Genomic DNA, 25,301 nt, shown 5'->3' with positions numbered 1-25,301 from the left:
ACTTCCTTTTGGATAAACAGACATATTAGGCAAGCATTTTGGAGCTTTCACCTAAATAACTACAGGTGGTGAGATAAGCTGCACAATATAATTGACCTTTCAGTATATTGTTGCACACACACCATCTATTTAGCAAATGCCCTTGTTATCAACAGCATCCTTTTAAACTCACCTGAGCTAACAGGTATGTGCGCTGGTTACTCTGCTGCGCTTAAAATTTCTTTTTTGGTTTGCTACAATGCCTTTTCTGAAACGTTGTCTCCTTCTGCTGGAACACTGACTTCTTTCATTTAATGCCTGCAGACTATAAAAGAGAACCCAACCCAAAAAGTTTGGTTGATTAGTCTGTGGCATTCTGTTAAACTGTTGCTTATGGCGGTCTCTGTGAGCTTCTCAGCGACATTCAGCCAGCCAGGTATCCTGCCTGCAGTAGATGGAATGTGGCAATGGAACGCTGGCTGCGCGTGTCATAATAGGCTCTGAGCCTTTATATACCTGTGCACAGCAGCAGCCACCTTCAGTCTGCTGCTGGACAGCCAGCAGCAGCAGCAGCAGGAGAGGTATGTAATCAGGAGCCCTCCTGCTAAGGGTAGACAGCTGCTCGTTCCACCCCACCCCCCGCCTTAATTGGTTCTCCTCCCTTCCAACAGTGTTGAGGCGGGTGGGAACAGCAGGGGGTGAAGGTGCTGTGTTTAAAGAGGTGGAGTTATGCAGATCTAAAACGCGTGGATTGCAGCAGCAGCAAGCCGAAAAGTGCAGGCATGTAAGGGATCTAGAGGTTGACAACATGTCTTCTTAACGGGAGTCCAGGAGCTCATCTCCACAAATGGACTTTTCAGGATCCTTGGGTGGCTCCGTAGTTTGAAACCAATTCTGGTTATCGCTTCTCGGCCTTTTGGCTAAGATCAAGTGTAGTATCTGTTCTTATCAGTTTAATATCTGATACGTCCCCTATCTGGGGACCATATATTAAATGGATTTTTAGAACAGGGAGATGGAAAAAGAGCTTGCTCTGTCCACTCCACGCATTGACCTGGTATTGCAGTATCTCCAGGACCGGTGCACCCCTTCTTTAATGCAGTTTCTAAAATCAGAAAGAATTGAATTCAATGTTTTTTGTTCATTTTGCTTGTTTGTCGGATTTTGGGATGGACTCTTTGGCTTTGCTTTTCTTCTCCTCATTGGATTTTTCATGTTCAAAGTTGCAGAAGCCAGATTACAAGCTCATTTTGGTTCAACTTCAGCAACTGTGCATTGCATTGCCATGTAATGTGATGCAATGCTATCTTTCTAGCTCTCCCTTTTTACTTCCTTTTGGATAAACAGACATATTAGGCAAGCATTTTGGAGCTTTCACCTAAATAACTACAGGTGGTGAGATAAGCTGCACAATATAATTGACCTTTCAGTATATTGTTGCACACACACCATCTATTTAGCAAATGCCCTTGTTATCAACAGCAGCCTTTTAAACTCACCTGAGCTAACAGGTATGTGCGCTGGTTACTCTGCTGCGCTTAAAATTTCTTTTTTGGTTTGCTACAATGCCTTTTCTGAAACGTTGTCTCCTTCTGCTGGAACACTGACTTCTTTCATTTAATGCCTGCAGACTATAAAAGAGAACCCAACCCAAAAAGTTTGGTTGATTAGTCTGTGGCATTCTGTTAAACTGTTGCTTATGGCGGTCTCTGTGAGCTTCTCAGCGACATTCAGCCAGCCAGGTATCCTGCCTGCAGTAGATGGAATGTGGCAATGGAACGCTGGCTGCGCGTGTCATAATAGGCTCTGAGCCTTTATATACCTGTGCACAGCAGCAGCCACCTTCAGTCTGCTGCTGGACAGCCAGCAGCAGCAGCAGCAGGAGAGGTATGTAATCAGGAGCCCTCCTGCTAAGGGTAGACAGCTGCTCGTTCCACCCCACCCCCCGCCTTAATTGGTTCTCCTCCCTTCCAACGGTGTTGAGGCGGGTGGGAACAGCAGGGGGTGAAGGTGCTGTGTTTAAAGAGGTGGAGTTATGCAGATCTAAAACGCGTGGATTGCAGCAGCAGCAAGCCGAAAAGTGCAGGCATGTAAGGGATCTAGAGGTTGACAACATGTCTTCTTAACGGGAGTCCAGGAGCTCATCTCCACAAATGGACTTTTCAGGATCCTTGGGTGGCTCTGTAGTTTGAAACCAATTCTGGTTATCGCTTCTCGGCCTTTTGGCTAAGATCAAGTGTAGTATCTGTTCTTATCAGTTTAATATCTGATACGTCCCCTATCTGGGGACCATATATTAAATGGATTTTTAGAACAGGGAGATGGAAAAAGAGCTTGCTCTGTCCACTCCACGCATTGACCTGGTATTGCAGTATCTCCAGGACCGGTGCACCCCTTCTTTAATGCAGTTTCTAAAATCAGAAAGAATTGAATTCAATGTTTTTTGTTCATTTTGCTTGTTTGTCGGATTTTGGGATGGACTCTTTGGCTTTGCTTTTCTTCTCCTCATTGGATTTTTCATGTTCAAAGTTGCAGAAGCCAGATTACAAGCTCATTTTGGTTCAACTTCAGCAACTGTGCATTGCATTGCCATGTAATGTGATGCAATGCTATCTTTCTAGCTCTCCCTTTTTACTTCCTTTTGGATAAACAGACATATTAGGCAAGCATTTTGGAGCTTTCACCTAAATAACTACAGGTGGTGAGATAAGCTGCACAATATAATTGACCTTTCAGTATATTGTTGCACACACACCATCTATTTAGCAAATGCCCTTGTTATCAACAGCAGCCTTTTAAACTCACCTGAGCTAACAGGTATGTGCGCTGGTTACTCTGCTGCGCTTAAAATTTCTTTTTTGGTTTGCTACAATGCCTTTTCTGAAACGTTGTCTCCTTCTGCTGGAACACTGACTTCTTTCATTTAATGCCTGCAGACTATAAAAGAGAACCCAACCCAAAAAGTTTGGTTGATTAGTCTGTGGCATTCTGTTAAACTGTTGCTTATGGCGGTCTCTGTGAGCTTCTCAGCGACATTCAGCCAGCCAGGTATCCTGCCTGCAGTAGATGGAATGTGGCAATGGAACGCTGGCTGCGCGTGTCATAATAGGCTCTGAGCCTTTATATACCTGTGCACAGCAGCAGCCACCTTCAGTCTGCTGCTGGACAGCCAGCAGCAGCAGCAGCAGGAGAGGTATGTAATCAGGAGCCCTCCTGCTAAGGGTAGACAGCTGCTCGTTCCACCCCACCCCCCGCCTTAATTGGTTCTCCTCCCTTCCAACAGTGTTGAGGCGGGTGGGAACAGCAGGGGGTGAAGGTGCTGTGTTTAAAGAGGTGGAGTTATGCAGATCTAAAACGCGTGGATTGCAGCAGCAGCAAGCCGAAAAGTGCAGGCATGTAAGGGATCTAGAGGTTGACAACATGTCTTCTTAACGGGAGTCCAGGAGCTCATCTCCACAAATGGACTTTTCAGGATCCTTGGGTGGCTCCGTAGTTTGAAACCAATTCTGGTTATCGCTTCTCGGCCTTTTGGCTAAGATCAAGTGTAGTATCTGTTCTTATCAGTTTAATATCTGATACGTCCCCTATCTGGGGACCATATATTAAATGGATTTTTAGAACAGGGAGATGGAAAAAGAGCTTGCTCTGTCCACTCCACGCATTGACCTGGTATTGCAGTATCTCCAGGACCGGTGCACCCCTTCTTTAATGCAGTTTCTAAAATCAGAAAGAATTGAATTCAATGTTTTTTGTTCATTTTGCTTGTTTGTCGGATTTTGGGATGGACTCTTTGGCTTTGCTTTTCTTCTCCTCATTGGATTTTTCATGTTCAAAGTTGCAGAAGCCAGATTACAAGCTCATTTTGGTTCAACTTCAGCAACTGTGCATTGCATTGCCATGTAATGTGATGCAATGCTATCTTTCTAGCTCTCCCTTTTTACTTCCTTTTGGATAAACAGACATATTAGGCAAGCATTTTGGAGCTTTCACCTAAATAACTACAGGTGGTGAGATAAGCTGCACAATATAATTGACCTTTCAGTATATTGTTGCACACACACCATCTATTTAGCAAATGCCCTTGTTATCAATAGCAGCCTTTTAAACTCACCTGATCTAACAGGTATGTGCGCTGGTTACTCTGCTGCGCTTAAAATTTCTTTTTTGGTTTGCTACAATGCCTTTTCTGAAACGTTGTCTCCTTCTGCTGGAAAACTGACTTCTTTCATTTAATGCCTGCAGACTATAAAAGAGAACCCAACCCAAAAAGTTTGGTTGATTAGTCTGTGGCATTCTGTTAAACTGTTGCTTATGGCGGTCTCTGTGAGCTTCTCAGCGACATTCAGCCAGCCAGGTATCCTGCCTGCAGTAGATGGAATGTGGCAATGGAACGCTGGCTGCGCGTGTCATAATAGGCTCTGAGCCTTTATATACCTGTGCACAGCAGCAGCCACCTTCAGTCTGCTGCTGGACAGCCAGCAGCAGCAGCAGCAGGAGAGGTATGTAATCAGGAGCCCTCCTGCTAAGGGTAGACAGCTGCTCGTTCCACCCCACCCCCCGCCTTAATTGGTTCTCCTCCCTTCCAACGGTGTTGAGGCGGGTGGGAACAGCAGGGGGTGAAGGTGCTGTGTTTAAAGAGGTGGAGTTATGCAGATCTAAAACGCGTGGATTGCAGCAGCAGCAAGCCGAAAAGTGCAGGCATGTAAGGGATCTAGAGGTTGACAACATGTCTTCTTAACGGGAGTCCAGGAGCTCATCTCCACAAATGGACTTTTCAGGATCCTTGGGTGGCTCCGTAGTTTGAAACCAATTCTGGTTATCGCTTCTCGGCCTTTTGGCTAAGATCAAGTGTAGTATCTGTTCTTATCAGTTTAATATCTGATACGTCCCCTATCTGGGGACCATATATTAAATGGATTTTTAGAACAGGGAGATGGAAAAAGAGCTTGCTCTGTCCACTCCACGCATTGACCTGGTATTGCAGTATCTCCAGGACCGGTGCACCCCTTCTTTAATGCAGTTTCTAAAATCAGAAAGAATTGAATTCAATGTTTTTTGTTCATTTTGCTTGTTTGTCGGATTTTGGGATGGACTCTTTGGCTTTGCTTTTCTTCTCCTCATTGGATTTTTCATGTTCAAAGTTGCAGAAGCCAGATTACAAGCTCATTTTGGTTCAACTTCAGCAACTGTGCATTGCATTGCCATGTAATGTGATGCAATGCTATCTTTCTAGCTCTCCCTTTTTACTTCCTTTTGGATAAACAGACATATTAGGCAAGCATTTTGGAGCTTTCACCTAAATAACTACAGGTGGTGAGATAAGCTGCACAATATAATTGACCTTTCAGTATATTGTTGCACACACACCATCTATTTAGCAAATGCCCTTGTTATCAACAGCAGCCTTTTAAACTCACCTGAGCTAACAGGTATGTGCGCTGGTTACTCTGCTGCGCTTAAAATTTCTTTTTTGGTTTGCTACAATGCCTTTTCTGAAACGTTGTCTCCTTCTGCTGGAACACTGACTTCTTTCATTTAATGCCTGCAGACTATAAAAGAGAACCCAACCCAAAAAGTTTGGTTGATTAGTCTGTGGCATTCTGTTAAACTGTTGCTTATGGCGGTCTCTGTGAGCTTCTCAGCGACATTCAGCCAGCCAGGTATCCTGCCTGCAGTAGATGGAATGTGGCAATGGAACGCTGGCTGCGCGTGTCATAATAGGCTCTGAGCCTTTATATACCTGTGCACAGCAGCAGCCACCTTCAGTCTGCTGCTGGACAGCCAGCAGCAGCAGCAGCAGGAGAGGTATGTAATCAGGAGCCCTCCTGCTAAGGGTAGACAGCTGCTCGTTCCACCCCACCCCCCGCCTTAATTGGTTCTCCTCCCTTCCAACAGTGTTGAGGCGGGTGGGAACAGCAGGGGGTGAAGGTGCTGTGTTTAAAGAGGTGGAGTTATGCAGATCTAAAACGCGTGGATTGCAGCAGCAGCAAGCCGAAAAGTGCAGGCATGTAAGGGATCTAGAGGTTGACAACATGTCTTCTTAACGGGAGTCCAGGAGCTCATCTCCACAAATGGACTTTTCAGGATCCTTGGGTGGCTCCGTAGTTTGAAACCAATTCTGGTTATCGCTTCTCGGCCTTTTGGCTAAGATCAAGTGTAGTATCTGTTCTTATCAGTTTAATATCTGATACGTCCCCTATCTGGGGACCATATATTAAATGGATTTTTAGAACAGGGAGATGGAAAAAGAGCTTGCTCTGTCCACTCCACGCATTGACCTGGTATTGCAGTATCTCCAGGACCGGTGCACCCCTTCTTTAATGCAGTTTCTAAAATCAGAAAGAATTGAATTCAATGTTTTTTGTTCATTTTGCTTGTTTGTCGGATTTTGGGATGGACTCTTTGGCTTTGCTTTTCTTCTCCTCATTGGATTTTTCATGTTCAAAGTTGCAGAAGCCAGATTACAAGCTCATTTTGGTTCAACTTCAGCAACTGTGCATTGCATTGCCATGTAATGTGATGCAATGCTATCTTTCTAGCTCTCCCTTTTTACTTCCTTTTGGATAAACAGACATATTAGGCAAACATTTTGGAGCTTTCACCTAAATAACTACAGGTGGTGAGATAAGCTGCACAATATAATTGACCTTTCAGTATATTGTTGCACACACACCATCTATTTAGCAAATGCCCTTGTTATCAACAGCAGCCTTTTAAACTCACCTGATCTAACAGGTATGTGCGCTGGTTACTCTGCTGCGCTTAAAATTTCTTTTTTGGTTTGCTACAATGCCTTTTCTGAAACGTTGTCTCCTTCTGCTGGAACACTGACTTCTTTCATTTAATGCCTGCAGACTATAAAAGAGAACCCAACCCAAAAAGTTTGGTTGATTAGTCTGTGGCATTCTGTTAAACTGTTGCTTATGGCGGTCTCTGTGAGCTTCTCAGCGACATTCAGCCAGCCAGGTATCCTGCCTGCAGTAGATGGAATGTGGCAATGGAACGCTGGCTGCGCGTGTCATAATAGGCTCTGAGCCTTTATATACCTGTGCACAGCAGCAGCCACCTTCAGTCTGCTGCTGGACAGCCAGCAGCAGCAGCAGCAGGAGAGGTATGTAATCAGGAGCCCTCCTGCTAAGGGTAGACAGCTGCTCGTTCCACCCCACCCCCCGCCTTAATTGGTTCTCCTCCCTTCCAACGGTGTTGAGGCGGGTGGGAACAGCAGGGGGTGAAGGTGCTGTGTTTAAAGAGGTGGAGTTATGCAGATCTAAAACGCGTGGATTGCAGCAGCAGCAAGCCGAAAAGTGCAGGCATGTAAGGGATCTAGAGGTTGACAACATGTCTTCTTAACGGGAGTCCAGGAGCTCATCTCCACAAATGGACTTTTCAGGATCCTTGGGTGGCTCCGTAGTTTGAAACCAATTCTGGTTATCGCTTCTCGGCCTTTTGGCTAAGATCAAGTGTAGTATCTGTTCTTATCAGTTTAATATCTGATACGTCCCCTATCTGGGGACCATATATTAAATGGATTTTTAGAACAGGGAGATGGAAAAAGAGCTTGCTCTGTCCACTCCACGCATTGACCTGGTATTGCAGTATCTCCAGGACCGGTGCACCCCTTCTTTAATGCAGTTTCTAAAATCAGAAAGAATTGAATTCAATGTTTTTTGTTCATTTTGCTTGTTTGTCGGATTTTGGGATGGACTCTTTGGCTTTGCTTTTCTTCTCCTCATTGGATTTTTCATGTTCAAAGTTGCAGAAGCCAGATTACAAGCTCATTTTGGTTCAACTTCAGCAACTGTGCATTGCATTGCCATGTAATGTGATGCAATGCTATCTTTCTAGCTCTCCCTTTTTACTTCCTTTTGGATAAACAGACATATTAGGCAAGCATTTTGGAGCTTTCACCTAAATAACTACAGGTGGTGAGATAAGCTGCACAATATAATTGACCTTTCAGTATATTGTTGCACACACACCATCTATTTAGCAAATGCCCTTGTTATCAACAGCAGCCTTTTAAACTCACCTGAGCTAACAGGTATGTGCGCTGGTTACTCTGCTGCGCTTAAAATTTCTTTTTTGGTTTGCTACAATGCCTTTTCTGAAACGTTGTCTCCTTCTGCTGGAACACTGACTTCTTTCATTTAATGCCTGCAGACTATAAAAGAGAACCCAACCCAAAAAGTTTGGTTGATTAGTCTGTGGCATTCTGTTAAACTGTTGCTTATGGCGGTCTCTGTGAGCTTCTCAGCGACATTCAGCCAGCCAGGTATCCTGCCTGCAGTAGATGGAATGTGGCAATGGAACGCTGGCTGCGCGTGTCATAATAGGCTCTGAGCCTTTATATACCTGTGCACAGCAGCAGCCACCTTCAGTCTGCTGCTGGACAGCCAGCAGCAGCAGCAGCAGGAGAGGTATGTAATCAGGAGCCCTCCTGCTAAGGGTAGACAGCTGCTCGTTCCACCCCACCCCCCGCCTTAATTGGTTCTCCTCCCTTCCAACGGTGTTGAGGCGGGTGGGAACAGCAGGGGGTGAAGGTGCTGTGTTTAAAGAGGTGGAGTTATGCAGATCTAAAACGCGTGGATTGCAGCAGCAGCAAGCCGAAAAGTGCAGGCATGTAAGGGATCTAGAGGTTGACAACATGTCTTCTTAACGGGAGTCCAGGAGCTCATCTCCACAAATGGACTTTTCAGGATCCTTGGGTGGCTCTGTAGTTTGAAACCAATTCTGGTTATCGCTTCTCGGCCTTTTGGCTAAGATCAAGTGTAGTATCTGTTCTTATCAGTTTAATATCTGATACGTCCCCTATCTGGGGACCATATATTAAATGGATTTTTAGAACAGGGAGATGGAAAAAGAGCTTGCTCTGTCCACTCCACGCATTGACCTGGTATTGCAGTATCTCCAGGACCGGTGCACCCCTTCTTTAATGCAGTTTCTAAAATCAGAAAGAATTGAATTCAATGTTTTTTGTTCATTTTGCTTGTTTGTCGGATTTTGGGATGGACTCTTTGGCTTTGCTTTTCTTCTCCTCATTGGATTTTTCATGTTCAAAGTTGCAGAAGCCAGATTACAAGCTCATTTTGGTTCAACTTCAGCAACTGTGCATTGCATTGCCATGTAATGTGATGCAATGCTATCTTTCTAGCTCTCCCTTTTTACTTCCTTTTGGATAAACAGACATATTAGGCAAGCATTTTGGAGCTTTCACCTAAATAACTACAGGTGGTGAGATAAGCTGCACAATATAATTGACCTTTCAGTATATTGTTGCACACACACCATCTATTTAGCAAATGCCCTTGTTATCAACAGCAGCCTTTTAAACTCACCTGAGCTAACAGGTATGTGCGCTGGTTACTCTGCTGCGCTTAAAATTTCTTTTTTGGTTTGCTACAATGCCTTTTCTGAAACGTTGTCTCCTTCTGCTGGAACACTGACTTCTTTCATTTAATGCCTGCAGACTATAAAAGAGAACCCAACCCAAAAAGTTTGGTTGATTAGTCTGTGGCATTCTGTTAAACTGTTGCTTATGGCGGTCTCTGTGAGCTTCTCAGCGACATTCAGCCAGCCAGGTATCCTGCCTGCAGTAGATGGAATGTGGCAATGGAACGCTGGCTGCGCGTGTCATAATAGGCTCTGAGCCTTTATATACCTGTGCACAGCAGCAGCCACCTTCAGTCTGCTGCTGGACAGCCAGCAGCAGCAGCAGCAGGAGAGGTATGTAATCAGGAGCCCTCCTGCTAAGGGTAGACAGCTGCTCGTTCCACCCCACCCCCCGCCTTAATTGGTTCTCCTCCCTTCCAACAGTGTTGAGGCGGGTGGGAACAGCAGGGGGTGAAGGTGCTGTGTTTAAAGAGGTGGAGTTATGCAGATCTAAAACGCGTGGATTGCAGCAGCAGCAAGCCGAAAAGTGCAGGCATGTAAGGGATCTAGAGGTTGACAACATGTCTTCTTAACGGGAGTCCAGGAGCTCATCTCCACAAATGGACTTTTCAGGATCCTTGGGTGGCTCCGTAGTTTGAAACCAATTCTGGTTATCGCTTCTCGGCCTTTTGGCTAAGATCAAGTGTAGTATCTGTTCTTATCAGTTTAATATCTGATACGTCCCCTATCTGGGGACCATATATTAAATGGATTTTTAGAACAGGGAGATGGAAAAAGAGCTTGCTCTGTCCACTCCACGCATTGACCTGGTATTGCAGTATCTCCAGGACTGGTGCACCCCTTCTTTAATGCAGTTTCTAAAATCAGAAAGAATTGAATTCAATGTTTTTTGTTCATTTTGCTTGTTTGTCGGATTTTGGGATGGACTCTTTGGCTTTGCTTTTCTTCTCCTCATTGGATTTTTCATGTTCAAAGTTGCAGAAGCCAGATTACAAGCTCATTTTGGTTCAACTTCAGCAACTGTGCATTGCATTGCCATGTAATGTGATGCAATGCTATCTTTCTAGCTCTCCCTTTTTACTTCCTTTTGGATAAACAGACATATTAGGCAAGCATTTTGGAGCTTTCACCTAAATAACTACAGGTGGTGAGATAAGCTGCACAATATAATTGACCTTTCAGTATATTGTTGCACACACACCATCTATTTAGCAAATGCCCTTGTTATCAACAGCAGCCTTTTAAACTCACCTGATCTAACAGGTATGTGCGCTGGTTACTCTGCTGCGCTTAAAATTTCTTTTTTGGTTTGCTACAATGCCTTTTCTGAAACGTTGTCTCCTTCTGCTGGAACACTGACTTCTTTCATTTAATGCCTGCAGACTATAAAAGAGAACCCAACCCAAAAAGTTTGGTTGATTAGTCTGTGGCATTCTGTTAAACTGTTGCTTATGGCGGTCTCTGTGAGCTTCTCAGCGACATTCAGCCAGCCAGGTATCCTGCCTGCAGTAGATGGAATGTGGCAATGGAACGCTGGCTGCGCGTGTCATAATAGGCTCTGAGCCTTTATATACCTGTGCACAGCAGCAGCCACCTTCAGTCTGCTGCTGGACAGCCAGCAGCAGCAGCAGCAGGAGAGGTATGTAATCAGGAGCCCTCCTGCTAAGGGTAGACAGCTGCTCGTTCCACCCCACCCCCCGCCTTAATTGGTTCTCCTCCCTTCCAACGGTGTTGAGGCGGGTGGGAACAGCAGGGGGTGAAGGTGCTGTGTTTAAAGAGGTGGAGTTATGCAGATCTAAAACGCGTGGATTGCAGCAGCAGCAAGCCGAAAAGTGCAGGCATGTAAGGGATCTAGAGGTTGACAACATGTCTTCTTAACGGGAGTCCAGGAGCTCATCTCCACAAATGGACTTTTCAGGATCCTTGGGTGGCTCCGTAGTTTGAAACCAATTCTGGTTATCGCTTCTCGGCCTTTTGGCTAAGATCAAGTGTAGTATCTGTTCTTATCAGTTTAATATCTGATACGTCCCCTATCTGGGGACCATATATTAAATGGATTTTTAGAACAGGGAGATGGAAAAAGAGCTTGCTCTGTCCACTCCACGCATTGACCTGGTATTGCAGTATCTCCAGGACCGGTGCACCCCTTCTTTAATGCAGTTTCTAAAATCAGAAAGAATTGAATTCAATGTTTTTTGTTCATTTTGCTTGTTTGTCGGATTTTGGGATGGACTCTTTGGCTTTGCTTTTCTTCTCCTCATTGGATTTTTCATGTTCAAAGTTGCAGAAGCCAGATTACAAGCTCATTTTGGTTCAACTTCAGCAACTGTGCATTGCATTGCCATGTAATGTGATGCAATGCTATCTTTCTAGCTCTCCCTTTTTACTTCCTTTTGGATAAACAGACATATTAGGCAAGCATTTTGGAGCTTTCACCTAAATAACTACAGGTGGTGAGATAAGCTGCACAATATAATTGACCTTTCAGTATATTGTTGCACACACACCATCTATTTAGCAAATGCCCTTGTTATCAACAGCAGCCTTTTAAACTCACCTGAGCTAACAGGTATGTGCGCTGGTTACTCTGCTGCGCTTAAAATTTCTTTTTTGGTTTGCTACAATGCCTTTTCTGAAACGTTGTCTCCTTCTGCTGGAACACTGACTTCTTTCATTTAATGCCTGCAGACTATAAAAGAGAACCCAACCCAAAAAGTTTGGTTGATTAGTCTGTGGCATTCTGTTAAACTGTTGCTTATGGCGGTCTCTGTGAGCTTCTCAGCGACATTCAGCCAGCCAGGTATCCTGCCTGCAGTAGATGGAATGTGGCAATGGAACGCTGGCTGCGCGTGTCATAATAGGCTCTGAGCCTTTATATACCTGTGCACAGCAGCAGCCACCTTCAGTCTGCTGCTGGACAGCCAGCAGCAGCAGCAGCAGGAGAGGTATGTAATCAGGAGCCCTCCTGCTAAGGGTAGACAGCTGCTCGTTCCACCCCACCCCCCGCCTTAATTGGTTCTCCTCCCTTCCAACAGTGTTGAGGCGGGTGGGAACAGCAGGGGGTGAAGGTGCTGTGTTTAAAGAGGTGGAGTTATGCAGATCTAAAACGCGTGGATTGCAGCAGCAGCAAGCCGAAAAGTGCAGGCATGTAAGGGATCTAGAGGTTGACAACATGTCTTCTTAACGGGAGTCCAGGAGCTCATCTCCACAAATGGACTTTTCAGGATCCTTGGGTGGCTCCGTAGTTTGAAACCAATTCTGGTTATCGCTTCTCGGCCTTTTGGCTAAGATCAAGTGTCTTGCCTGAGAGGATCCTTGTGTGTCTCCCTCTTAGCCTAGCAGCTTATGCTGCTTGCTGCTTTTGGGAGGGAGGTGAGAGGAAACGAGCTGCGATCATGGCGGTTATTCGCTTCGCGGAGCCCGGAGAAGCCCGGGTAAAATATGGAATCCGGATCGATTTTGATGCCGTGGATGAAGATAAATTCACACTGAGACATGTGGTTAATGATGTCCTTTTTGGAATACTGGAGGTGAAGAAAGAAGAAATCCTCTGCCTGCAGCAGTCAAGATGCAAATTCACCCTGGTTTTTTCTACAATGTTTTCCTGTAACAACTTCTATGCCTGTCTGAAGATGAATAAGCAGAGGGAGGAGCTGTCTGGACTCACTTTCACTATCCTATACTCTGCTGGTGAGTTGCCTCTTACTCTGTTTATGTATAATCCCCATGTGCCCCTGGAGCTGATTTACATATTCTTGAGGAAGCACTGTACAGTTATCAAACCTGCTGTGAAAGTACTGAATGAAGCAGGGCTCTGGTCAGGCAAATATAAGTTTGTGGTGAAGTTTCATGAGAGCCTGGATGAGCCTGGAGGAATTCATTACCCTCCATCAAATTTCTCCATAGGCAGGGAGAGAGGCTACCTCTTTTTTCCCAATGCACCCAGATTCTGCAGACATTGCTGGAGATACGGACATACTCAAACAGACTGTACCTCTATTGCAGAGCATGTGTGCAGGAAATGTAACCAAGTCGGCCACTCTAGCAACCAGTGCACAAATGTGATAGTCTGCAATCTCTGTGGAGAGAAAGGTCACGCTTTCAAAGACTGTAATTTGAGACCTAAAACTTATGCGGGTGTTGCACAGAGAAATGTGGATCTTCCCCAGCCGGAGTTTATACAGGATGAGCTGGATGAGATGACCAGTGAGGAGGTGGAGGAGAGGAGGAGACTTGCAGAAGATGATAAATGCAGACAGCGTGCAGAGGTTATAGCAGAGGCAACTAGGTTGAGAGTCACACAAAACACTCAAGGAAGCAGCAGAGTTCATGCAGTAAATAAACATCAGACTGAAGTAACTGACTGTATGGAAGTGAGCTCCGTGCAGGAGGCAGAGGCTGATGTGCCAAATATGGCAGTTACTATGGGAGGTGAAGAAGATGTGGAATCCAGCTTATCCAAAACACCAATTATAAAGTGGGATGAGAGTCCATCAGACCCAGAGAGTGAATGTGGTCAGGGGGACCATACATCCAGAAGACAGGCGGACTCAGAAGAGGAAGAGTTATCCACGCCAAAAAAACAAAGGAGGAATCCTTCCCCTTTAAGTGTAGGAAGCATTAGCCCCATGAGAGTGTACCCTACAGCCCTTGATCCCCAAAATGAACCTTTTTTAGGGGAAGGAGCGGGCTACACCGTCTGCATATCCGGCGTACCCCCTCCAGAAGGACTAGGATGAAGAACAAATGGGCATGCTGTCGTGACCTGCCTCACCAAATTGAGAGATGGGTTCCCAAGCTGCTCAAGTGGCAATCCTGTCACTAAATGTTAGACAAATTAAATCAGTACCAAGAAGAACTATGATTTTAGATTTTCTAAAAAATTTACATGCAGATATTTATTGCTTACAGGAATGTGGGATTTCTGAATCTCTGGACGACAACGTGTGGCCGCAAGGCCAATGTGTCTGGTCGGGGTCTGTTGAAAATAAAAACAGTGGGGTTGGGATTTTATTGGGGAATAGGGGGTTGGAAATAGAATCTTACACAGTTGTGGAGGCTGGGAGGTGTTTGGTATGTGAAATAAACTGTAGAGGGTGGAGATTTAAAATACTTAATATGTATGCCCCAGTAGGAAAAGAAGAAAGGCTGGAGCTTTTTGAAAAGATGTGTTTTTTTCTTTCTGGGAAAATACCTATTGTTTGTGTTGGGGATTTTAATTGTGTGACGGAAGGAGAAAAGGTGGATGTCACTGGGAAAAAGTTAAAAAATCTAATAGAGGATTTCTCTTTTGTTGATGCTGCTGAGATAATGTTGGGAAAACCTCCTCCTGCCACATATAAAGCAGATAGGGGGGGCATTGAATCGAGGATTGATCGTATTCTTTTCTCTAATCATATTGTTTGTAAAAAGTTCCAGCAGGATGACGTTATTTTTTCGGATCATGTGTGTATGAGAGCACTTTTGGAAGATACAGTTTCCTTTGCATATGGAAGAGGTGTGTGGAAACTAAATGTGCGGTTGTTAGAGGATCACAGGATTATGAAAGATTTCAGAAGGATGTATGTGAAGTGGAAGGATCGGAAGAGGGATTTTGTGAATGTGCTGGAATGGTGGGACTGGATGAAGAAGGAAATAAGTTTTTTCTTCAAGAAATGGGGAAAGAGGAAAGGAGCCAATAACAGGAAGAAATTTAATGAGTTAAGTATGAAGTTAGAGTGGCTGAGGAAACTAAGAATGATTGGAATTGAAGTGGATGATTTGATGTGTCAGGTGAGAAATGATATTAAAAACTTTATTAATGAGAAGGGCAAAGAAATCATTTACAGGTCCAAAATTGAGCATTTGGAAAAAAATGAAAAATGTACTAGGTTCTTTTTCAAAAAAGTGTTTGGGAAGAAAGTGGATATGGATGAGGTGAAGAATGTGAATGGTGTGTATGTCAAGGGGAAGGAGGTGATGAAAGAGGTTGAATTGTTTTACAAGGAGTTGTATGGGTCAAAATGGATTGATGAGGGGATGATGAATGATGTGTTGGGAAAATTGGAAGGACATTTGAGTGAGGATGAGGGTGAGCTGCTGGATGATGAGATTGTACTAGATGAAGTGAAGATGGTGGTGATGTCTGCAAGTAAAAATAAGACTCCTGGAAAAGATGGTTTGCCTGTAGAGTTGTATATGAAAGAATGGGATACTTTGGGTAAAGACTTACTTGAGGTATGTCGGTATATTTTTCAGAATAATGTTTTGAGTGAATCTATGAGAGAAGGGGTAGTTGTTCTGATTCACAAGAAGGGTGATCGAAAGGATTTGGGAAATTGGAGGCCTATTACCCTTTTGAATGTGGATTATAAAGTTTTCAGCAAATTACTCGCAAATAGGATGCGTAATGTAATTGATCGTGTGATCGGAGAGGATCAAGTGTGTTCAATACCTGGTAGGAGTATGAATGACAACTTGATTTTGTTGAGGGATGTGATTGGTGATTGTTTGAGTCGCAAACAGAAATGTATGTTGTTTTCAGTAGATTTTGAGAAGGCTTTTGACAGAGTGTCGCATTTTTTCATGTTTAATGTTTTGGCGAGGATGGGGTTTTCTAGAAATTTTGTGAGTTGTGTGAGAAGTCTGTACTGTAATGTGTCAAGTGAGTTTCTGGTGAACGGGTGGTTGAGTGATAAGGTTTGGGTTAAGTCTGGAGTGCGGCAGGGGTGTCCCATGTCCCCTATTCTGTTTATAAGTGTGATTGAGGTTTTTTTGTGTATGGTAAGGAAAGATAAGGTCATGAGAGGTGTGCTGATTCCTGGGAGTGGAGGAAAAGATGTGAGAATTTTGGGATATATGGATGATGTGGTGATAGTGAATGAAAACATGGCTGCAATGAATAGGGCCAGATTAATGTTAAGCATGTTTTGTAGTGCCTCAGCGTTTAGAGTAAATTGGGGAAAATGCTCCTTTAAATGCTTTGGAGATAACAACATCAAGATGGATGAGGTAACGTGTGAGGAAGGGGCAATTAAGGTATTAGGGATTAAATTTAATGAAAATCTAAAGGGAAATGAAAGCTGGGATGATTGTGGGAAGAGAATGGAGCAGAAGTTGAACTTTTGGAGGATGAGGGAACTAACTTTGACAGGTAAGGTGTTAATCATCAAAGCAGTAGTATTGCCGATCCTGTTGTTTGTGGCAAATGTGTACCCCGCTGCATCTAGGAAGATCAGAAAAACAGAGAAAATAATCTTTAACTTCCTTTGGGGAAGTCGTATGGAGAAGTTGAAGAGAGAGCATGTTTATAAGATATGTGTGAATGGTGGCCTAGATTTTCCAAATGTTGAGTTCTTTTTAGGTGTGAGTTACGTGAAAATGATTGTGGTATGTTTGGGGAAGGATAATAAATGTGCTTGCATGATGAAGTATTCTGCTGGTTGGATGTTTTATGGTTTGAATTGGTTTCAGAGAGATGCCACAGTGCCGGTTGCTTTTAATTGTCCTGTATGGTATGAAATTGTAGAGAAATTCATCAGAAAGTTTGATTTGCTGTCTGTAGGTATGAATGAGTTTAGGAATAAGAAAAAAGTGATCACGAAGGTGCGAGATAGAGAGATTGTTTGTAACATTGTGGGGTTGAGAGGTGAGGATGTATCTGATATGTGGAAGAAATTAGGAACACAAGGTATGTCAAATAGACAGAAAGACATTGCATGGATGATGTTGCATGACATTTTGCCTGTGAGGGAGGTACAAAAGAGGCGTGATTTGATCAGGACAGAAGTATGTCCGAGAGATGGATGTGGTGCAAAAGAGTATATTAGACACTTGGTATGGGATTGTGATTTTGCATATGATGTGTGGAAAGGTATGGGAAGTCTATGTAATGAACTGGCAGGAGTGACGTATGTAAATTGGAAGGTTGCAATGTTCGGTATGGGTGCTTGTAGTAGGTTCAAAGACAGAGTTCTGTGGCTTTTGACAGTGTGTGTGATAGAAAGTTTATGGGATGCAAGAAACTTGTTAGTGTTTAAAAGGAAAACAATGTCGGTAAATGAGTGTTTAAAGTTGATTCTGTCAAGGATGTATGTGATCTATCTATGGGATAAAAAGTGTGGAAATATTATTGATGCAGAAGGAATATGGAAGTTCAAGAAATGGAGATTTCTTGTAAAGTACAAATAGAATAAGTAATTTTGTTGTAGTTCCTTTTTGGTTCAATTCAAAATCCTTTAAAAAATTTTATAAAAAAAAAAAAAAATAAATAAAAAATCCATGATATGATGAGAGGTTGCCTATCATACAAGCTTGCATGAGCCAATTTGATAAAGCACAGCCAATCTGACATGGGAAAAAAAAAAAAAAAAAAAAAAAAAAATCTGTTCTTATCAGTTTAATATCTGATACGTCCCCTATCTGGGGACCATATATTAAATGGATTTTTAGAACAGGGAGATGGAAAAAGAGCTTGCTCTGTCCACTCCACGCATTGACCTGGTATTGCAGTATCTCCAGGACTGGTGCACCCCTTCTTTAATGCAGTTTCTAAAATCAGAAAGAATTGAATTCAATGTTTTTTGTTCATTTTGCTTGTTTGTCGGATTTTGGGATGGACTCTTTGGCTTTGCTTTTCTTCTCCTCATTGGATTTTTCATGTTCAAAGTTGCAGAAGCCAGATTACAAGCTCATTTTGGTTCAACTTCAGCAACTGTGCATTGCATTGCCATGTAATGTGATGCAATGCTATCTTTCTAGCTCTCCCTTTTTACTTCCTTTTGGATAAACAGACATATTAGGCAAGCATTTTGGAGCTTTCACCTAAATAACTACAGGTGGTGAGATAAGCTGCACAATATAATTGACCTTTCAGTATATTGTTGCACACACACCATCTATTTAGCAAATGCCCTTGTTATCAACAGCAGCCTTTTAAACTCACCTGATCTAACAGGTATGTGCGCTGGTTACTCTGCTGCGCTTAAAATTTCTTTTTTGGTTTGCTACAATGCCTTTTCTGAAACGTTGTCTCCTTCTGCTGGAACACTGACTTCTTTCATTTAATGCCTGCAGACTATAAAAGAGAACCCAACCCAAAAAGTTTGGTTGATTAGCCTGTGGCATTCTGTTAAACTGTTGCTTATGGCGGTCTCTGTGAGCTTCTCAGCGACATTCAGCCAGCCAGGTATCCTGCCTGCAGTAGATGGAATGTGGCAATGGAACGCTGGCTGCGCGTGTCATAATAGGCTCTGAGCCTTTATATACCTGTGCACAGCAGCAGCCACCTTCAGTCTGCTGCTGGACAGCCAGCAGCAGCAGCAGCAGGAGAGGTATGTAATCAGGAGCCCTCCTGCTAAGGGTAGACAGCTGCTCGTTCCACCCCACCCCCCGCCTTAATTGGTTCTCCTCCCTTCCAACGGTGTTGAGGCGGGTGGGAACAGCAGGGGGTGAAGGTGCTGTGTTTAAAGAGGTGGAGTTATGCAGATCTAAAACGCGTGGATTGCAGCAGCAGCAAGCCGAAAAGTGCAGGCATGTAAGGGATCTAGAGGTTGACAACATGTCTTCTTAACGGGAGTCCAGGAGCTCATCTCCACAAATGGACTTTTCAGGATCCTTGGGTGGCTCCGTAGTTTGAAACCAATTCTGGTTATCGCTTCTCGGCCTTTTGGCTAAGATCAAGTGTAGTATCTGTTCTTATCAGTTTAATATCTGATACGTCCCCTATCTGGGGACCATATATTAAATGGATTTTTAGAACAGGGAGATGGAAAAAGAGCTTGCTCTGTCCACTCCACGCATTGACCTGGTATTGCAGTATCTCCAGGACCGGTGCACCCCTTCTTTAATGCAGTTTCTAAAATCAGAAAGAATTGAATTCAATGTTTTTTGTTCATTTTGCTTGTTTGTCGGATTTTGGGATGGACTCTTTGGCTTTGCTTTTCTTCTCCTCATTGGATTTTTCATGTTCAAAGTTGCAGAAGCCAGATTACAAGCTCATTTTGGTTCAACTTCAGCAACTGTGCATTGCATTGCCATGTAATGTGATGCAATGCTATCTTTCTAGCTCTCCCTTTTTACTTCCTTTTGGATAAACAGACATATTAGGCAAGCATTTTGGAGCTTTCACCTAAATAACTACAGGTGGTGAGATAAGCTGCACAATATAATTGACCTTTCAGTATATTGTTGCACACACACCATCTATTTAGCAAATGCCCTTGTTATCAACAGCAGCCTTTTAAACTCACCTGAGCTAACAGGTATGTGCGCTGGTTACTCTGCTGCGCTTAAAATTTCTTTTTTGGTTTGCTACAATGCCTTTTCTGAAACGTTGTCTCCTTCTGCTGGAACACTGATTTCTTTCATTTAATGCCTGCAGACTATAAAAGAGAACCCAACCCAAAAAGTTTGGTTGATTAGTCTGTGGCATTCTGTTAAACTGTTGCTTATGGCGGTCTCTGTGAGCTTCTCAGCGACATTCAGCCAGCCAGGTATCCTGCCTGCAGTAGATGGAATGTGGCAATGGAACGCTGGCTGCGCGTGTCATAATAGGCTCTGAGCCTTTATATACCTGTGCACAGCAGCAGCCACCTTCAGTCTGCTGCTGGACAGCCAGCAGCAGCAGCAGCAGGAGAGATATGTAATCAGGAGCCCTCCTGCTAAGGGTAGACAGCTGCTCGTTCCACCCCACCCCCCGCCTTAATTGGTTCTCCTCCCTTCCAACGGTGTTGAGGCGGGTGGGAACAGCAGGGGGTGAAGGTGCTGTGTTTAAAGAGGTGGAGTTATGCAGATCTAAAACGCGTGGATTGCAGCAGCAGCAAGCCGAAAAGTGCAGGCATGTAAGGGATCTAGAGGTTGACAACATGTCTTCTTAACGGGAGTCCAGGAGCTCATCTCCACAAATGGACTTTTCAGGATCCTTGGGTGGCTCCGTAGTTTGAAACCAATTCTGGTTATCGCTTCTCGGCCTTTTGGCTAAGATCAAGTGTAGTATCTGTTCTTATCAGTTTAATATCTGATACGTCCCCTATCTGGGGACCATATATTAAATGGATTTTTAGAACAGGGAGATGGAAAAAGAGCTTGCTCTGTCCACTCCACGCATTGACCTGGTATTGCAGTATCTCCAGGACCGGTGCACCCCTTCTTTAATGCAGTTTCTAAAATCAGAAAGAATTGAATTCAATGTTTTTTGTTCATTTTGCTTGTTTGTCGGATTTTGGGATGGACTCTTTGGCTTTGCTTTTCTTCTCCTCATTGGATTTTTCATGTTCAAAGTTGCAGAAGCCAGATTACAAGCTCATTTTGGTTCAACTTCAGCAACTGTGCATTGCATTGCCATGTAATGTGATGCAATGCTATCTTTCTAGCTCTCCCTTTTTACTTCCTTTTGGATAAACAGACATATTAGGCAAGCATTTTGGAGCTTTCACCTAAATAACTACAGGTGGTGAGATAAGCTGCACAATATAATTGACCTTTCAGTATATTGTTGCACACACACCATCTATTTAGCAAATGCCCTTGTTATCAACAGCAGCCTTTTAAACTCACCTGAGCTAACAGGTATGTGCGCTGGTTACTCTGCTGCGCTTAAAATTTCTTTTTTGGTTTGCTACAATGCCTTTTCTGAAACGTTGTCTCCTTCTGCTGGAACACTGACTTCTTTCATTTAATGCCTGCAGACTATAAAAGAGAACCCAACCCAAAAAGTTTGGTTGATTAGTCTGTGGCATTCTGTTAAACTGTTGCTTATGGCGGTCTCTGTGAGCTTCTCAGCGACATTCAGCCAGCCAGGTATCCTGCCTGCAGTAGATGGAATGTGGCAATGGAACGCTGGCTGCGCGTGTCATAATAGGCTCTGAGCCTTTATATACCTGTGCACAGCAGCAGCCACCTTCAGTCTGCTGCTGGACAGCCAGCAGCAGCAGCAGCAGGAGAGGTATGTAATCAGGAGCCCTCCTGCTAAGGGTAGACAGCTGCTCGTTCCACCCCACCCCCCGCCTTAATTGGTTCTCCTCCCTTCCAACGGTGTTGAGGCGGGTGGGAACAGCAGGGGGTGAAGGTGCTGTGTTTAAAGAGGTGGAGTTATGCAGATCTAAAACGCGTGGATTGCAGCAGCAGCAAGCCGAAAAGTGCAGGCATGTAAGGGATCTAGAGGTTGACAACATGTCTTCTTAACGGGAGTCCAGGAGCTCATCTCCACAAATGGACTTTTCAGGATCCTTGGGTGGCTCCGTAGTTTGAAACCAATTCTGGTTATCGCTTCTCGGCCTTTTGGCTAAGATCAAGTGTAGTATCTGTTCTTATCAGTTTAATATCTGATACGTCCCCTATCTGGGGACCATATATTAAATGGATTTTTAGAACAGGGAGATGGAAAAAGAGCTTGCTCTGTCCACTCCACGCATTGACCTGGTATTGCAGTATCTCCAGGACCGGTGCACCCCTTCTTTAATGCAGTTTCTAAAATCAGAAAGAATTGAATTCAATGTTTTTTGTTCATTTTGCTTGTTTGTCGGATTTTGGGATGGACTCTTTGGCTTTGCTTTTCTTCTCCTCATTGGATTTTTCATGTTCAAAGTTGCAGAAGCCAGATTACAAGCTCATTTTGGTTCAACTTCAGCAACTGTGCATTGCATTGCCATGTAATGTGATGCAATGCTATCTTTCTAGCTCTCCCTTTTTACTTCCTTTTGGATAAACAGACATATTAGGCAAGCATTTTGGAGCTTTCACCTAAATAACTACAGGTGGTGAGATAAGCTGCACAATATAATTGACCTTTCAGTATATTGTTGCACACACACCATCTATTTAGCAAATGCCCTTGTTATCAACAGCAGCCTTTTAAACTCACCTGAGCTAACAGGTATGTGCGCTGGTTACTCTGCTGCGCTTAAAATTTCTTTTTTGGTTTGCTACAATGCCTTTTCTGAAACGTTGTCTCCTTCTGCTGGAACACTGACTTCTTTCATTTAATGCCTGCAGACTATAAAAGAGAACCCAACCCAAAAAGTTTGGTTGATTAGTCTGTGGCATTCTGTTAAACTGTTGCTTATGGCGGTCTCTGTGAGCTTCTCAGCGACATTCAGCCAGCCAGGTATCCTGCCTGCAGTAGATGGAATGTGGCAATGGAACGCTGGCTGCGCATGTCATAATAGGCTCTGAGCCTTTATATACCTGTGCACAGCAGCAGCCACCTTCAGTCTGCTGCTGGACAGCCAGCAGCAGCAGCAGCAGGAGAGGTATGTAATCAGGAGCCCTCCTGCTAAGGGTAGACAGCTGCTCGTTCCACCCCACCCCCCGCCTTAATTGGTTCTCCTCCCTTCCAACGGTGTTGAGGCGGGTGGGAACAGCAGGGGGTGAAGGTGCTGTGTTTAAAGAGGTGGAGTTATGCAGATCTAAAACGCGTGGATTGCAGCAGCAGCAAGCCGAAAAGTGCAGGCATGTAAGGGATCTAGAGGTTGACAACATGTCTTCTTAACGGGAGTCCAGGAGCTCATCTCCACAAATGGACTTTTCAGGATCCTTGGGTGGCTCCGTAGTTTGAAACCAATTCTGGTTATCGCTTCTCGGCCTTTTGGCTAAGATCAAGTGTAGTATCTGTTCTTATCAGTTTAATATCTGATACGTCCCCTATCTGGGGACCATATATTAAATGGATTTTTAGAACAGGGAGATGGAAAAAGAGCTTGCTCTGTCCACTCCACGCATTGACCTGGTATTGCAGTATCTCCAGGACCGGTGCACCCCTTCTTTAATGCAGTTTCTAAAATCAGAAAGAATTGAATTCAATGTTTTTTGTTCATTTTGCTTGTTTGTCGGATTTTGGGATGGACTCTTTGGCTTTGCTTTTCTTCTCCTCATTGGATTTTTCATGTTCAAAGTTGCAGAAGCCAGATTACAAGCTCATTTTGGTTCAACTTCAGCAACTGTGCATTGCATTGCCATGTAATGTGATGCAATGCTATCTTTCTAGCTCTCCCTTTTTACTTCCTTTTGGATAAACAGACATATTAGGCAAGCATTTTGGAGCTTTCACCTAAATAACTACAGGTGGTGAGATAAGCTGCACAATATAATTGACCTTTCAGTATATTGTTGCACACACACCATCTATTTAGCAAATGCCCTTGTTATCAACAGCAGCCTTTTAAACTCACCTCAGCTAACAGGTATGTGCGCTGGTTACTCTGCTGCGCTTAAAATTTCTTTTTTGGTTTGCTACAATGCCTTTTCTGAAACGTTGTCTCCTTCTGCTGGAACACTGACTTCTTTCATTTAATGCCTGCAGACTATAAAAGAGAACCCAACCCAAAAAGTTTGGTTGATTAGTCTGTGGCATTCTGTTAAACTGTTGCTTATGGCGGTCTCTGTGAGCTTCTCAGCGACATTCAGCCAGCCAGGTATCCTGCCTGCAGTAGATGGAATGTGGCAATGGAACGCTGGCTGCGCGTGTCATAATAGGCTCTGAGCCTTTATATACCTGTGCACAGCAGCAGCCACCTTCAGTCTGCTGCTGGACAGCCAGCAGCAGCAGCAGCAGGAGAGGTATGTAATCAGGAGCCCTCCTGCTAAGGGTAGACAGCTGCTCGTTCCACCCCACCCCCCGCCTTAATTGGTTCTCCTCCCTTCCAACGGTGTTGAGGCGGGTGGGAACAGCAGGGGGTGAAGGTGCTGTGTTTAAAGAGGTGGAGTTATGCAGATCTAAAACGCGTGGATTGCAGCAGCAGCAAGCCGAAAAGTGCAGGCATGTAAGGGATCTAGAGGTTGACAACATGTCTTCTTAACGGGAGTCCAGGAGCTCATCTCCACAAATGGACTTTTCAGGATCCTTGGGTGGCTCCGTAGTTTGAAACCAATTCTGGTTATCGCTTCTCGGCCTTTTGGCTAAGATCAAGTGTAGTATCTGTTCTTATCAGTTTAATATCTGATACGTCCCCTATCTGGGGACCATATATTAAATGGATTTTTAGAACAGGGAGATGGAAAAAGAGCTTGCTCTGTCCACTCCACGCATTGACCTGGTATTGCAGTATCTCCAGGATCGGTGCACCCCTTCTTTAATGCAGTTTCTAAAATCAGAAAGAATTGAATTCAATGTTTTTTGTTCATTTTGCTTGTTTGTCGGATTTTGGGATGGACTCTTTGGCTTTGCTTTTCTTCTCCTCATTGGATTTTTCATGTTCAAAGTTGCAGAAGCCAGATTACAAGCTCATTTTGGTTCAACTTCAGCAACTGTGCATTGCATTGCCATGTAATGTGATGCAATGCTATCTTTCTAGCTCTCCCTTTTTACTTCCTTTTGGATAAACAGACATATTAGGCAAGCATTTTGGAGCTTTCACCTAAATAACTACAGGTGGTGAGATAAGCTGCACAATATAATTGACCTTTCAGTATATTGTTGCACACACACCATCTATTTAGCAAATGCCCTTGTTATCAACAGCAGCCTTTTAAACTCACCTGAGCTAACAGGTATGTGCGCTGGTTACTCTGCTGCGCTTAAAATTTCTTTTTTGGTTTGCTACAATGCCTTTTCTGAAACGTTGTCTCCTTCTGCTGGAACACTGACTTCTTTCATTTAATGCCTGCAGACTATAAAAGAGAACCCAACCCAAAAAGTTTGGTTGATTAGTCTGTGGCATTCTGTTAAACTGTTGCTTATGGCGGTCTCTGTGAGCTTCTCAGCGACATTCAGCCAGCCAGGTATCCTGCCTGCAGTAGATGGAATGTGGCAATGGAACGCTGGCTGCGCGTGTCATAATAGGCTCTGAGCCTTTATATACCTGTGCACAGCAGCAGCCACCTTCAGTCTGCTGCTGGACAGCCAGCAGCAGCAGCAGCAGGAGAGGTATGTAATCAGGAGCCCTCCTGCTAAGGGTAGACAGCTGCTCGTTCCACCCCACCCCCCACCTTAATTGGTTCTCCTCCCTTCCAACGGT

The 25,301-nt window shown here is 44.0% G+C and overlaps 15 non-coding genes across 15 annotated transcripts; all 15 read left to right on the top strand.

Moving 5' to 3' along the window:
* The first annotated feature begins 879 nt into the window (after positions 1–879).
* LOC141211611 (U2 spliceosomal RNA) lies at positions 880–1,070 on the top strand. The gene has a single exon (XR_012281579.1). It is a non-coding gene; the product is annotated as a U2 spliceosomal RNA (small nuclear RNA).
* A 1,115-nt stretch (positions 1,071–2,185) lies between these two features.
* Positions 2,186–2,376, top strand: LOC141211599 (U2 spliceosomal RNA). Its single transcript, XR_012281568.1, has one exon. It is a non-coding gene; the product is annotated as a U2 spliceosomal RNA (small nuclear RNA).
* Positions 2,377–3,491: 1,115 nt separating this feature from the next.
* On the top strand, positions 3,492–3,682 carry LOC141211588 (U2 spliceosomal RNA). Its single transcript, XR_012281558.1, has one exon. It is a non-coding gene; the product is annotated as a U2 spliceosomal RNA (small nuclear RNA).
* Positions 3,683–4,797: 1,115 nt separating this feature from the next.
* LOC141211576 (U2 spliceosomal RNA) lies at positions 4,798–4,988 on the top strand. The gene has a single exon (XR_012281547.1). It is a non-coding gene; the product is annotated as a U2 spliceosomal RNA (small nuclear RNA).
* A 1,115-nt stretch (positions 4,989–6,103) lies between these two features.
* Positions 6,104–6,294, top strand: LOC141211565 (U2 spliceosomal RNA). The gene has a single exon (XR_012281536.1). It is a non-coding gene; the product is annotated as a U2 spliceosomal RNA (small nuclear RNA).
* A 1,115-nt stretch (positions 6,295–7,409) lies between these two features.
* LOC141211554 (U2 spliceosomal RNA) lies at positions 7,410–7,600 on the top strand. The gene has a single exon (XR_012281525.1). It is a non-coding gene; the product is annotated as a U2 spliceosomal RNA (small nuclear RNA).
* A 1,115-nt stretch (positions 7,601–8,715) lies between these two features.
* On the top strand, positions 8,716–8,906 carry LOC141211543 (U2 spliceosomal RNA). Its single transcript, XR_012281514.1, has one exon. It is a non-coding gene; the product is annotated as a U2 spliceosomal RNA (small nuclear RNA).
* Positions 8,907–10,021: 1,115 nt separating this feature from the next.
* Positions 10,022–10,212, top strand: LOC141211447 (U2 spliceosomal RNA). The gene has a single exon (XR_012281421.1). It is a non-coding gene; the product is annotated as a U2 spliceosomal RNA (small nuclear RNA).
* A 1,115-nt stretch (positions 10,213–11,327) lies between these two features.
* On the top strand, positions 11,328–11,518 carry LOC141211531 (U2 spliceosomal RNA). The gene has a single exon (XR_012281503.1). It is a non-coding gene; the product is annotated as a U2 spliceosomal RNA (small nuclear RNA).
* A 6,174-nt stretch (positions 11,519–17,692) lies between these two features.
* LOC141211800 (U2 spliceosomal RNA) lies at positions 17,693–17,884 on the top strand. Its single transcript, XR_012281715.1, has one exon. It is a non-coding gene; the product is annotated as a U2 spliceosomal RNA (small nuclear RNA).
* Positions 17,885–18,999: 1,115 nt separating this feature from the next.
* On the top strand, positions 19,000–19,190 carry LOC141211520 (U2 spliceosomal RNA). Its single transcript, XR_012281492.1, has one exon. It is a non-coding gene; the product is annotated as a U2 spliceosomal RNA (small nuclear RNA).
* A 1,115-nt stretch (positions 19,191–20,305) lies between these two features.
* On the top strand, positions 20,306–20,496 carry LOC141211507 (U2 spliceosomal RNA). Its single transcript, XR_012281480.1, has one exon. It is a non-coding gene; the product is annotated as a U2 spliceosomal RNA (small nuclear RNA).
* A 1,115-nt stretch (positions 20,497–21,611) lies between these two features.
* Positions 21,612–21,802, top strand: LOC141211496 (U2 spliceosomal RNA). Its single transcript, XR_012281469.1, has one exon. It is a non-coding gene; the product is annotated as a U2 spliceosomal RNA (small nuclear RNA).
* Positions 21,803–22,917: 1,115 nt separating this feature from the next.
* LOC141211485 (U2 spliceosomal RNA) lies at positions 22,918–23,108 on the top strand. Its single transcript, XR_012281458.1, has one exon. It is a non-coding gene; the product is annotated as a U2 spliceosomal RNA (small nuclear RNA).
* Positions 23,109–24,223: 1,115 nt separating this feature from the next.
* LOC141211862 (U2 spliceosomal RNA) lies at positions 24,224–24,414 on the top strand. Its single transcript, XR_012281724.1, has one exon. It is a non-coding gene; the product is annotated as a U2 spliceosomal RNA (small nuclear RNA).
* Positions 24,415–25,301: the final 887 nt, after the last annotated feature.

This window comes from Phyllobates terribilis, unplaced genomic scaffold (genome assembly GCF_046119375.1).
Source record: "Phyllobates terribilis strain yellow unplaced genomic scaffold, ASM4611937v1 Scaffold_170__1_contigs__length_4071412, whole genome shotgun sequence".
NCBI classification, from domain to species: domain Eukaryota; kingdom Metazoa; phylum Chordata; class Amphibia; order Anura; family Dendrobatidae; genus Phyllobates; species Phyllobates terribilis.
The sequence above is the reverse complement of the archived record's forward strand: the minus strand, read 5'-3'. Positions and strand labels throughout refer to the sequence as shown.